Source organism: Miniopterus schreibersii, assembly GCF_964146895.1.
Source record: "Miniopterus schreibersii genome assembly, chromosome: 13".
NCBI classification, from domain to species: Eukaryota; Metazoa; Chordata; class Mammalia; order Chiroptera; family Miniopteridae; genus Miniopterus; species Miniopterus schreibersii.
The window spans coordinates 18,736,053-18,749,273 of NC_138113.1; the positions used below are offsets into that span (position 1 = coordinate 18,736,053).

Genomic DNA, 13,221 nt, shown 5'->3' on the forward strand with positions numbered 1-13,221 from the left:
AAAGCAGCTTAGAAATAGTGCTTTGAATATAAAACGTTAACTTTATAAAAAACGTATATTTTTGCATTTTCAGCAAAAAGCCATGCAGAAAGGGCAAGAGTTTTAAACTTAAATAAAACCAAAAGGTCTAATGGACCGAAATACACTGAATAAATGTTCAAAAAGATTTCAGATTGAGATAGGAAGGGATATTACATCAAGTGACACTTATCAGGCCTTCTCTTAGAAGATGCATGATCCCTACACTGACATCTGAGAGAAATGTTTAAAGCATAAAATCAGCCTCCCAGATAAGTGGATCATTTTATTAAACTGCTTCAGGAAGTAGTTTCAAGAGCTAGTGCTTAGAACTAACTTTTTGCGTGAGTTTGAGGCCACTAAAAAGACCAAAAAAAAAAAGGGTGCTGGCGCAGAATGAAAATCTTTAATGCTATTAGACCAATGGCTTTGATAGTAAAACTGGTGAGGTTTTTCTTTGTTTTCAATTAACTACTCTGTCACAAACAAATTTTTGTTTAGCTTTGAAGTGAGAAAGAAGTCCTTGGTTGCAGCGTCTGACCTTGTCCAGTGTTTATTCTGGAAAATGCAGGTTGCATACTTGTAAACCGCCCAGCTTGTGGCTCATCCATGGGCACTCGTCTTCCTTCCATTTGTTTTCTCCTGATCAAAAGTGAGAATGGAATCTCTGTAATGACCATCATAGTGAAGGCCTCCAAGAACCATGATTTGTTTGTCCAGCACGGTCACACCATGGCCACTTCTACCAGTTGGCATGGATGCCAGGATGGTCCACTGATCAGTCTCTGGGTTGTATACTTCTGTGGAAGGGCAGCCCTGAGATCCAAAAGAGGACCCGAAGATCACACAGAAGCCCCTGGAGATGTAAAGCCTGGCATGGTAGGAAATCATCTTGTGTAATTCATTTTGCTCTGATTGTGCAGCAGTTGGTAACAACTTGAGTTCTGGTCCATTGTTCTATGATCCCTTTTTGAAGGTGGACAATGAACTGATTCCACTGGTGATACACGACTCGTTGTTGAGCACTGCCCCTCATGTCCATGTTTGTTAATGGGATAGAGATCCACAAATTCCCATTTATTATTGGTGATTCCATATCTCTCTGTTGAATAGAAAGTCTCATCTCTGGTTCTGCCAGCCACAGTGTAAATAAACTTCCCAATAACGCCAACTGCAAATTCTGAACGTGGCACAGACATGTTTGCCATCCTGAGGCAAGAGTTTTCTCCGGTCACACCTGAACCCTTTGAAAGAAGCATGGAGTTTGCCATCTGGGCCCAGTTCTTCCCCGCCCAACAAGAACACAAAGTTACTGACATCAGCAAAGCAGTCGGGGCACAGAGGTACTTGGGGGCCCTCTAGGACTCATGGTTTCTTTAAGAGAAGTGTTTCACTGTTAACCATGCTCTGTCCAATAATTCCTCAGATACTGATGTTTGGGGTTTGGCAGAGCGGATGCTGCTTGATTTCATGTCCAACGAAGGCTGCTGGTGAATGCTCTGGAAGTAATTCAGTGCTTGGTCAACTTCATAGCGCAGCTGTTGAGAGTATCTATAAAACTCTGATGTCTTAACCTTCTCAAAAACACTGGATGGGGTCATCAAACATAACCCGATGTTCTGAATAATGGTATCGGTATGTCTCCTATCATGCCGCAGCCAAGGGTGCACAGCCTCATACAGCTCTAGCTCCGGGAACCTGCTCAGATGGCCATTATCCAAATAAGACATGAGCTTCTCAGAACTCTTAAGACAGGAAGTCAGGCCCGGACATGAGCGGCACAAAATTGTCTAGCAGAATTCCCGCTTCTCTCTGACCCCCTTGATGTTGACACCGAAATCATCTAAGAGTCTCACAATTTCTGCACAGTTTTCTAAGCAGATTTTTGCTAATAGGAAGAACAACAGAAGAACTTCACCACTTCTCTGCGTTGAAAATACTGGCAGCCTGAAGCATCTCATGAACACTATTCATACTCAGTTCTGTAGTTCCACAGTGGGCACGCTGAAGGATGTGGCTGAACCAGTGGCAGTTAGACCTGATAAATGAGTTTTGTCCTGATCTCACTCCTTCCTGTCTGCAGTAAACATACAGTCAAACTTTGGTTCTTGACCGTCTCCCATCTCAAACAATTTGGTTCTTGACCAAGTTGACCTGACAACCCTTTCATGCTGATACCTCAGCATGACAAAAAGCATCTCTCAGGCAATAAAAAAGGAAAAAATGCACGACTAACCCTCACTTTGTTAACATCTCAGGAAATTGTGCTGTGAATATTTTAGTGGGTTTTTTTTTTTGCTTTTGTTGCTGGCAAGTTGATGATTAGCACATTTTTAAAACATAGAGAGGCCATCAAGAGTGCTGATGTTGCTAACAGTGTCAAAGTGCTCGTGAAACAACAATCACAGGCGATTGAAGAAGTAGAAAAATTGTTATTGACATGGATAAACGAAAAGCATTCGGAGGCAATGATACATGAAAAAGTGAAGGTGCTGCATGCTGACCTGAAAGACATCCCTGGAATGAGTGCTGAAAGTGATTCGTTTAAGGCTAGTAGGGGGTGGTTTGATAAATTTAGGAAAGATGTGTTTATTTAGAGATTAAACAGTACATTAGACATGCGCTGTCTATAAGAAAGGTTGAAACGGAATCGTTTGTGGGTCTGGAACAGATTAATTCAATTTACATTATTTCTAATGGGAAAAAATGATTTGGTTTTCTACCTAATCGCTTCTCAAACAGCCTTCCAAAACAAATGAAGTTTGAGAACTGAGGTTCCATTGTAATTCTGAAGTAATCACTCTGGTGACCAAGAAAGCTTTATGGGCCTGGAACTGATGTGACATCAAGTAGCAGTCCCACCTCATACAGCACTCTGAACCCAGCAGAGACACTGGTGTCATGGATGGAGGGACAGAATCCTTCCACATCCCCCACTATGAAACACCTCCGGGGTTCATCCAGCCTCTAGTGTGGGGCACGCAGTCTGCATCAGGAAGAAGTTGACTGATGGCCGGTCAGTGGGTGGTCAGGCGAGGATAGCACTTGGCAGGCTCCTGGGACATCTAAGAAGGGACTGCTCCCCGGCTGGGCTGGGTCTCTCAGGCAGTGATGGGGGTGGGGGTGAGTCTGCACTCCTGCTGCCTCCCCCTCCCCCAAACCAGTCCTGGGAAAGAAGACCCTATCAGCTCTTTTCTGTCAATTTTTGTGTCACTTTTGCCCTTTTTCCCCCTAAAAATGTCCTTATTTTCTATTTTGTATTTCACTTCTAAATATCTCACATTCTTTCCTCTCTTTCCCTATAGGTTCCTTTTGTAATACCCATCTTTTATCTACTTTGTATTAATTTCAGGAAGCATTACTTAAAATATTAGTGTGCTTAGGTTGAATGAAAAGATAGAAGTGAATAATTATTTTTATACTAAATAACTGTGTGTGTGTGTAAATCAGGGTTAATTCCTGTACTACAAAAAACCTAATAAACCTAGGAATTAGACACTCAGTGGATGTCTACATTAAAATCTGGAAAGGTCGAAACTGCATATATAGTCTTGAAAACAAATATCCATAATTTGAATTTGAGTGGTAATTTAAAAATGTTTACTTGTTTGCATGTCTTTCTTTCCTAATAGAAACCTTGTCTTATTCATTTTCATATCATACAATCTCGGAGAGTTCCTGACACCTAGTAAAGGTTCAGTTAATATAGTTTAAATTAATGAACGAATGAAGAGGTGAACTTAACCTACAGAATAATGCCTGTGATCTGCCATAGGCTGTCCTTGTGACCTTGTTGTATAAGGTATGAAAACAGACTTTGATGTCATGTACCCTTGAGTTTAAATCCTGAGATTTCAATTTACTAGATGTATTATTTATCAATTGCTGCATAACAAACTATCCCAAATCTTAGTGGCTTAAAACAATATTTTTTATTCCACATTTTCTGTGGGTCCTCATGCAGCTTAGCTGGATGCTCAGTCTGAGGGGCTCTCACCAGCTGCAATCAAGGTGTTGGCCTGGGTTGTGGTCATCTCAAGATACCACTGAGGGTAGATCAGTTCCTACGTTCATGCAGGTTGTTGTTAGTAGGACTCAGTCCCTAGCAGGCTGTTGGGTTGAGGGTCCCAATTTATTGCTGGCTCTCGGCCAGAAGCCACCCTCAATTCCATGCCACGTGGGTCTCTCTCCAGGGCAGTTCACGTCACGGCATCTGGCTGCACTGGAGTGAGCAAGCTGTAAGAACTGGAAAAAATTCAGCAAGTCAGAAGTTACAGTGTTTTGTAACCTAATCTCAGAAGTAACATCTCATCACCTTTTTGAGGTCTCACTTGTGCTTTCTTGTATGTGTCTAGAGCTGTTTCTCAGTTGCCACAATACGATGAGGAAATTTGAATTAAAAACAAATAAACTAGACCTTGTCCATCCAAAGAGGTTCCGTCTTTTCCAGTCATTTTTGTAGGATGCTATTACAGTTCCATCATCTTTGAAATTCATTTTCTGAAACTACCTGCACAATCTGAGGGAAATCCTTTTGAACATGCTCATGGATGGGAAGTCTCTATTGTCTATTTCCTGAAATCAAATTCATGCTCAGAGAAATACCATTTTAAAGTAAGCACAGTGAACCGAGTGGCTGATCACACTGGGTAATGTTTTCTAGTGCACAAAACAAGGAACAACTAAATGATAGTGGGTTTGTCTTGTATTAAAAAACTAGCTCCAAGGGTAGTTCAAAGGCTCACTTCTCAAATTGTTTAGAGTGAGGTGTCTACTTGGAAGAAAAACTCATATGCCTTTTGCTATGTTTTGAAAAGATAGAAGTCTTACGTTTGTATGAAGTGTTGCTTAATTTGAACCTGAACTATATTGTTGGTCAATTCAAATTCTGGTTCTGCCACTTGAAAACTGTGACTTTAGGAAAGATACTCGGTATTCCTGAACTTCATTTTCACTTATAATATGGGTAACGTCGCAGAGATGTGCATGAGGAGATATGTGGACAATATTTCACACACTCTAGCGAGTCATCTCCAGGAGAGTTACCAGCATTGCTGATGTTATTTTATGCTTAATTTCTTATTTACATTTAATGAAATCACTAAACAAATAAGATGTAATATTTCAAAGATGATGATAATAGGACAAAGAGACATTTTCGGAATACTTACTGTCTGTCAGGCTCCCTGGTAAGCTCTTATATTATCATATTTAAAACATAATTGTCAAGAATGCTCTCAGAGTTTCCATTTTACAAGTGAGACAACTAAAGGTTAGAGAGGTTAATTTTGCCCAAATTATAAAACTAATGCCCTGGCTGGTGTGGCTCAGTTGGTTGGGAGTCGTCCTGTGCACTGAAAGGTCCCTGGTTTGGTTCCCAGTCAGGACACATGCCTGGTAGGGGCCTGCAAGAGGCAGCCGACTGATGTTTTGCTCTCACATCGGTGCTTCTCTCTCTCCGTCTCCCTTCCTCTCTCTCTAAAAATCAATTTAAAAAATCTTTAAAAAAAAACCCAAAACTAGCAATTGACACTAGAGATTTGGATCCAGATCCATATGACCCCCAAATCGCTCCCTTAAGCCCAGCGCTAAAGGGCTCCCATTTCTAGCACCCAATAGGACGAGAGGAGTTCACAGGGCTTCCTGGTTATGTTACCCCAGTCTGGGCTGCACATGAGTTACTTGTGAAGTTTTAGAAAAAAAAAATCCCAAAGTACAGGACACAACTGAAATCTATTGAATCAAATTCCCTGAGGGTTGAATCCAGATATTACCATTAAAAAAAAAGCCACCCAGCTTTTGAGGTGATTCCAGGTTGCAGCCAACTTTGAGACTCTGCTACATGCTCAGCCCCGAAATAGACCTGCAGAGTGGTTGAGGCCTCATGCTCGGGGGTAAGACAGTTTCACTTCCTGTTGGCCGCTTACAAGTTGTGTAGGGACAGGCAAATCACTTTCCTAAACTTCGAAAATGACACTAAAAGCATCATCTTTTGTGGTGAAAATAAAAATAACCCATGAAATGTTCCAGCACACTGCCTGGAACGCAGGCTGTGCCTGGTAGTGGTCGTGTCTCCTACCTGTCGTTCATGCTCCGCACCGATATTTGAAGGCAGGCATTCTGTCCCTGGGCAGAAGTAGGAGGTACTATTGGTCCCTAACGTGTCTTTCAAATTATTAAGTTCATGCCATCTTTTTTTTTTTTTTTTTTTTTTTTATGCCATCTTTAAAGAGTAGTATAGGACTTGAATTTCTATAGGAGATTGACAATATTTAGCAACAGAAGCAATAAAATACGTACCCTGGGAGTAACCCAGGCCACTTAGAAATGAGAACGGCTATTTGGTGCCTTGATTAGTTAATTCTGGAAATGACCATTTACATGCTTTTATATACAGGCTTGTTTTTTATGTAGATGCTGCCCTTTCCTCTTAAAACTTGTTTACTCGCCCCACACAGGTGTAGGCTGCAAGGTCGTTGGAATTAGCCTTTTAAGCGAGTGTTTAATGGAGATGAGTAATTGTTTGCAGCTGCAGGGATCTGTAGGGATTTGTTTTTCTTTTAGAAGGGGACAAGATAATTTGCCTGCCAACTTTGGAAAGCGTGGTCTTGGTTGTCCCATATGCTTGAGGGTGGCTTTGCCTCTTGAATTGAAAAGCCACTGAAGATTCCCGCCCCTCCATAAGATGCCGTGGGATGGGGGGAGCAGGTAGCCAATTTTATCTCAAGAGGGTGTTTTTCCACTTCAATAAAAAAGGCAACCGGTAGTGTTTCGTTTTGAGTGAGGATTATGAACATGAACAGTGGGTAGGTGTTTTGGGGTGGGGGATAGTGGTTTCAAGGGGTTGGGCCCTTCTGACTTAACATCTGAAATATATTTTGAAGATGAGGTATTAGGATGTGATTGATATTATATAGCTTGAGAATATAGATGTGGGCCCGAGGATATGATGAGCTACTGGAAGTCTTATTTGGCAATTTTGGGAACAGCCTCTGCATCTTCAGATTTTATTGGACATTCTCAACATACCAATACGTGGATCAAATCCCTTGCCCTCTGGCTAAGGCAAAGCATGATGCGTGTCCTCCCCATGCAGCAGTGCAGGTCCTGACCCAGACAGTAGCTGGGCAGTGGCTCACTTATCTGTCCTTTAAAATCTGGCCAGCCTGAGCTTAAGTCTTCAGAGTAAGCCGTCAGTGACAGCATAGATCCCAAGTCAGTGAGCTCCTGCCCCCGGCTGGGCTTGCATGAGGAGGTGGCCCAGCCCATTAGGGTGCAGCTGAAGTTTAAGCACCTGCGTTTAGGTGCCCATTGGGCCCCATACAAACCGAGTGATCTTGACCTTTCGTCTCTCATTTTCTTGTACAGGTTACTTATAGGATTAAATGAACTATCTTTTCCGAAGTATTGAGAACAGTGGTTAGCATACAGTAAATGTTATTTCAAAGAATTACTAGAAGGCACAGCACTTGGAGATACTAGCTTATGATCTTATCCTGGCATTTAAATTGCAAAGGGAAGGCTGCACTGGTCTCCTATTTTTCATAGTTCTTCCAAATGACATTTCACCTAGTGTTTGAGTTTCTCGGACATCTGCAAGCCAGTACACACTTATACCTAGTAATATAATTTATTGAGCACCTTCTGTTTGCCAGGAATTGTACATACATGTTTCTCCACTGTGTTAGTGAGACAGGCACTATTTTTATTTCCATTTTTATAGATGAGGCAGCCAAGGCATCCCAAAATCGAGTGACTTGACCAGAATCCTTACCCAGTGGCAGGGCTGGATCTAAACCTGCATCTAAGATCCTCCAAATATGTTCTTTACTCCACTAAACTAAATATTCTTGTCCTCTGAGGAGGCAGAATTATTCATTCATCTTTAAATGGCAATGAATACCTGTTTATAGCATAGGAATATTCCTGGAATTGTGGACAAAAAAAATTTTTTTTTTAAGTCAAATCACATTCAGACCTACAAGGAATATTATTATTGAAACAAGATCTTATCATAAATCTTGAATTTTTAAAAATAAACTTGGGTATTACTCAGAGTGAGGCTTAAAAGTACAGTCATAATAGTTGACCTAGCTAATACTGTTGTTTTAACGTGCTAGTCCATGATACCATAGGATGGATGACTATTTAGTAAAAAGAAATACAATTCTTTCGTGAAGTTGCTTTTGGTAGGAGAGGGCCATCAATGTGACCAGAAAAACTGACTCAGCTGTCCCGCCAACTCCCTGTTCCAGCCACTAGAGGGTAGTGTTGGCATTGGGATGGCCTGGAGGCCAACCAGTCTTCACACTGAGAAGGCTGTGTGTGAAACGTGGACTCTGGCTAAACTTACACTATCCGAAACGATTTGATGAAACAATTTGATGTGACAGGATACACCACATGATCGTAATTGGATCTGCTGTTATTGGCAAGGTATGTCCTGAAGGGAATTTTAAATGTCCTGTGCCTGTGGGTTGTGGGGATGGTACCTCGGGGGCCAAAAGGACTGTGCCATTGGGGACTCAGACCTTTCCTGCTCACCTTTCCACCCAGATTCCTGCTTCATTCTCCCATTTGCAGATTGAAGGCTTGCTGGACGTTTCCAGTGCGAATTCCCTTCCCTGCCCTTCCCTCCAGGCTGCGATCATGAGCACCACAGAGGCTGATGCCCCACTTGCCAGCCTCCTGGAGCTCGTCCCTCACCCTGCTCATCCCCACGAGACCCCTGGGCGGTACGTGGCGGCTGCTGTCCCCGTGCCTTTTTACACTGACAGGAAGATAAAGTCCTTGCCCTTTCGAGTCTCCCCCGTTTGGCCGCGGAGCAGGAGCTGGATTAGGGGGCATTTGTCTAACTCAGAGCTGACCGCGCGATTCCCGGCGCTTAGCAGTGACCTCCTCGGCCTGCGCCCTTGTAACGCTGTGCTTCCCCGAGAGGCCCCACAGAGCCATCTGGCTGTAGCGGGTGGTATCCAGGACAAGCTATTTAAGAGTGTTTTTATCAAGAAAGAAATATTTTTGCTTGTTTAAAATTCTATTCTATTCTATCTTATAAAGCGTGCGACCCCACTAAAATTTTTATTTAAGTATAGTTGTTATACAATCTTATATTGGCTATATATATATATATATATATATTTAAATATATCTTTATTAACTTCAGAGAGGAAAGGCGAGGGAGAGAGAGAGATAGAAACATCAATGATGAGAGAGTCATTGATTGAGCCCGCAACCTGGGCATGTGCCCTGACCGGGAATCGAACCCTGATTGCCTGGATCCTAGGTCGATGCTCAACCGCTGAGCCACGCCTGGCCGGGCATATTGGCTATATTTCTTTCAGGTGTACAATATAATGATTAGACATTTCTACACCTTCAGTGTGATCACCTCACTATTCTAGTGATCATCTGCCACCATATAAACACAGCGGTCATGCCTATTTTCCTCTTCACCTTTTTCACCCCAACACCCTCTCTTCTGGTAACCATCCCTTTGGTCTCTTTCTATGAGTCTGTTGTGGGTTTTTTTAGATTCCACATACGCATGAAACCATAGGGTATTTGTCTTTCTCTGTCTGACTTATTTTACTTAGCATAATGCCCCCTAGGATCATCCATGTTGTCGCAAATGGCAAAATTTAACTTTTTCATTGCAGTGTAATATTCCATTGCGCGTGCAGGCGCACGCCTGTATTACATCTTCTTTATCCACTCATCTGTCAGTGAACACCTGGGTTGCTTCCATATCTTGGCTATTGTAAATAACGCAGCAATGAACCTAGGGGTATATATATATTTTCAAATTAGTGTTTTGGATTTTTATGACCCAGAATATTGTCTATCTTGGTATATGTTCTGTGGGTGTTTGAAAAGAATGTGTATTTGCTGTTTTGGGTGGAATATTCTATGAATGTTTATTAGGTTTTCTTGGTTAATAATGTTACTGAGTTCTTCTGTATCCTCGCTGGTTCTAGAAGTAGTTGTTCCATTGGTACTGAGAGGGGGATGTTGAAGTCTCCAAGTATAATTGGGGATATGTCTGTTATTTATCTCTCAGTCTACCAGTTTTGGCTTAACACATTTTGCAGCTCTATTATTAGATGCATACAAATATAGGATTGCTATGTCTTCTTTGTGGATTGTGCCGTTTATCACCATGTAATGTCTCTTTTTGTCTCTGGTGCTTCACCTTGCTCTGAAGCCTACAGTCATTCCTTTGATTAATGATTATATGATTTATCAATTTCAACCTGCTTATATTGTCATATTTAATGTGAGGTTTTTGTACATAGCATATAATTGGATCATTTTTTAAAAACCTACTCTGCCAGTCTACCTTTTTAATTGGTGCATTTAAACCATATACAACTTTTATATATTAGGCCCTAAATCTGCCATCTTAAGTTTTGTTTTCTTTCTTTCTTTTTTTTTAATTCCTCTCTTTTCCTGCCTTTCTGTGGGTTACTCGAACCACTTTTCAGAATTTTGAATCACCTGTAGAGTTTGAGTGTCTTGTCTACTCTCTACCTACCGGAGTATATTGTGTTTGTTTGGTGTGCAGTGTCCAGGGATTTTAGTTTGACTTGGCAGGAGGAGTGGGGAAAAGTGTATCTATACCATTTTCCCAGGAGTGGAAGTCTGACTCTGTTTTTATTAACAGCTTTATTGAGATATGTTTCCCATCCCCTACAATTCCTCCATTTAAAACGTACAGCTCAGTGACTTGCAGCATATTCACAGACTTGCGCTTTCATCACAAAATCAGTTGTAAAGCACCTTTCTCACCCCAAAAGGAAACCCACTCCCCTTAACCATCGCCCTTTAGTTCCCTCCCCCGCCCAACCCCAGGAAATCACTCTGTTTTTATAGATTTGCTTATTCTAGAAGTTTCCTATAAACAGAATCATATAATGTGTAATTCTCTACGGCTGACTTCTTTCACTTAACAGTGTTCTCAAGGCCCACCCATTTGTAGCACGCATCAGTACTTCACCTCATCGTGGAATGCTGCTCCACTGTATCGCAGTGTCACCACTCTACTTGAAAACATTTTTGTAGTCATATTTTAACCATAATTTGACGAAACAAAATTATGAAGTTGAAAAATTGCACTTGAGAAAGTGTACATTTTTGTTTTAGTTTTTTAAGACCGAACGCTTCAATTCAGTTAGAGTTACCTACAACCTCCCCAGCCTGTTGCCTTCTCCCTGGTAGTGCCTGTGTCATATTACATAATACACGAGGAACTTTCTCATCCAGTGGAAGGCACATGTCATAATATGAGCTTCTGGGTATAGGGAGAAAATTATAGTCCACTCATTCCACACTTACTGAGGTTCTACTTTCCCGGAGACTGTGCTAGATAGTGGGGAAACAGGTGGTAAAGATAGGGTACCTCGCTGCAAGTGGCTCGCCGTCTGGTTGGAAGGATGGACATTCGGTGTGATTTGTTCTTTGCTTGGGGTAAGCATGTGGTGCTATGGGGATGGAGAGGAGGGACACCAAGCTGGGATGGCTCCCCAAGGGATGTCGGCCGTGAGGCGTGTTATTTGAAAGTGTATGAGCTATCCAGAGGAGAAAAACAGAGGGTTGGGGGAGGGACTTCCAGGGAGCACGTTCTAATTATATTTCAAGCTTCTGTAGGAGCATATCTTCTATCTACCAAAGCCCTAAAAGGGACTTAAAAGGTCGCATCGAGAGGTGGCCCCCTAGGTGGATTATCAGTATCGCTTGGGAGCTTGTAAAAGATACAGATTCTCAGGCCCGTCTTACACGTAATAAATCAAATCTTGTGTATGTTTGTGTGTAAATGTTGGAAAGAGCAGAGTGGGTTAGAGAGATGTGAGATGCAGCTCTGTTTTTGTTTGGTTTTGTTCTACAAACCCTACTGTCTATAAAAACTGCAAAATGTAGTGCCTCTTGATGTATATGCATGACCCGTATTATATACAGATTACTTCTTGGTTCTTCATGCAACACAACACCCTGAAGTTTCTATCACTCTTTCATGACCTTGATTCAAATTCAGAAAAGAGGGATAATTCTGTGCTCCGAGAATGGACAAAAGCCCAGTCCAGGGCCCGCCATTCCCGCCCTGTCCCGCCTGCCCTCTTCGAACAGTGCTCCGACGGTCTCCAGCAGCCTGCTCTGTGCGTCACGGGCTGCAGGGCTGACATCCTGGGCTCCACTCTGGCCTTTCCGTCTGCAAGGTCAGGGGACGACAGTTGGCCTGAAGACTCAGCATGTCGAAAGGCGTGTCCAACATGTTCTTTGCTAGATGGATTTGATAAAGCAGGTAGTTATGTTGAAAAGATAACGTACAATGAAAAATGCTCAGCTGAAGAAGGTAACTGTTTTTCCCCCTGCTGAAAACTGAGGCGTAATTCATCATGTGGTGTCAAGAGTTACTCAGGAAAATACAAGTCAAACTTTTAGAAAGAAGGATTTTTACTCCTTTGTAAATCTAGTGGGAAATTAATCATACAAAGTATTATGGTGCCAAGAAAGCATTTGCAAGCGCGAGGATGTGTGAATGTGAAACATCACGTTTCCCTGTCAGTGCGTTTCCTGCCGGAGCAGGCTCTCCCATGACCAAGGCCTTCCTTACCCGTGATGGGGGCAGGGGCTTACGCTCTCCTGTTTTAGTGATTCCTTTGGAACTGACTTGGAAGCAGGAAATGCGGGGGGACGTGCCCCTTGCTTGCCGTGCACACTGTGCAGTAACTGGGACATCTGAGGGCCTCTCCCTCCCACCTGCTTCGGGACCGCGTCTCTGCTGAATGTTGAGATGTTTGCCATGCAGCACTGCAGCCGTCTGTCAATGAAGTCAATCGTCGCATTGATGGGACTGCTTTGGTGCGGTGTGAGGGGCAGGAGGAACAGCAGCCCAGGAGGCTTTGCCTGCTGCAGGCCGTCTAGGGCGACGAATCTCATCCGGTGCCCTGGAGCTCAGCTCCGGAGCAGGGCCAGCCGGGGAACAGCTTGCTTGGCAGCGTTTCAGTGGCTTCTGCCCCCAGACAGTCTCTGCTCCTTGTCTCCCTGGGAGATTTGTTCAACCGTTACCTTCCAAGACATATGGGATTTAAAAATGTATAGGTTTTTTTGTTTTTTTTTTAATACTCACCTGAGGATGTTTTTTCCATTGCTTTTCAGAGAGAGTGGAAAAGAGAGAGAGAGAGAAACACTGATGTGAGAGAGACACAT

General features: G+C 42.6%; 1 pseudogene across 1 annotated transcript; it reads right to left on the minus strand.

The window, feature by feature from the left end:
- Positions 1 to 481: 481 nt before the first annotated feature.
- Positions 482 to 12,951, minus strand: LOC308566007 (kelch-like protein 15 pseudogene; annotated as a pseudogene). Its single transcript has 3 exons — positions 12,772 to 12,951; positions 2,820 to 2,985; positions 482 to 2,141 (listed from the first exon to the last, which is right to left on the minus strand). The product of its transcript is annotated as a kelch-like protein 15 pseudogene (transcript).
- Between the last annotated feature and the right edge of the window lie 270 nt (positions 12,952 to 13,221).